The following is a 1,099-nucleotide window of genomic DNA, read 5'->3' as shown; positions in this document are numbered from 1 at the left end:
ATGGAGGTCATGCTAATAAATCCTCGGGGGGGTTCTGCCCGTACTTTAAGATCCACGGGGCTGTGGGAATCCAGCTGCTCTACCCAACTGTCTAGAGAAAGTACCCTTCTCCCATTAGAGAGGCTGTGTGGGGACTGTCAGTAAAGGAAGCTGTACAGAAAATTCACAAACTGGTGAGAGCGATGGAGGGAGTGAAAGGGGATCAATGCATGGGATTAGGTCCCTGGCCCCCATCCCCCGCCTGCCCCTTATGCCAGGAGAGAGTTCCCTGCGTGGCTGCCCCTGCATTGGCAAAGCCACGCAGGTACAAGCCCGGGTTTGCGAGCGCCTCTGTGCTAGGGGCTCCTGGCAGCACGTCTGCACTGTGGCTGCAGCCTCAGCTTCCCCTTCCAGCTATTTGTGTCAGGCCCCTCCAAATTCTGGGTAAAAACCACCTGCTGTCACAAGCAAAGGGCTCCGTGGGAGGCTTTCGCTTGCCCCTTGGCTCCATTTTCCAGGCACTGAGGGCCGCTGCGACCTTTCGATCTGAGCCATGGGTTTCACATCAAGGGAAACATCAAAGCAAAAGGTTGGGCCCGTCACTCTCGTCTGCACGGGGAATTTCTGCCCAGGGCGAGCTCCATCCGTTAAGCCGCCAGCCATGAACCGTGGGTGCTCCTTATCGGGTACGAGACTCGCTGCCTGGTCTTCCTTCCTCCCACCACCGCGTCCCCCGGGGGAGCGGGATGCCAGTGCTCTGGCCTGGATGTTGCTTGCCCCCCAGGTGCCAGGTGCTGTAGGTATCAGGTGGGTGCTGGCAGCCCAGGCAGGGGGTGCAGGGGGAGCCCCCCAGGTGCCTAGGGGGTGCAGGGGGAACCCCCCAGGGTCGCATTGGAAACCCTGGGGGGGCGAGGGGAACCCCCAGGGTTGCTGTGGTAGCCTGGGGGGGGTGCAGGGGGAGCCCCCCAGGTGCAGTAGGGATGGGGTGGGTGCAGGGGGAGCCCCCCAGAGTCGCATTGGAAGCCCTAGGGGGTGCAGGGGGAGCCCCCAGGGTCGCGGGGGGGTGCAGGGGGAGCCCCCCAGGTGCTGTAGGGATGGGGTGGGCGCAGGGGGACCCCCC

Source organism: Alligator sinensis, unplaced genomic scaffold (genome assembly GCF_000455745.1).
Source record: "Alligator sinensis unplaced genomic scaffold, ASM45574v1 scaffold1542_1, whole genome shotgun sequence".
In the NCBI taxonomy this organism is placed as follows: Eukaryota; Metazoa; Chordata; order Crocodylia; family Alligatoridae; genus Alligator; species Alligator sinensis.
Note: the sequence above shows the minus strand (reverse complement) of the source record.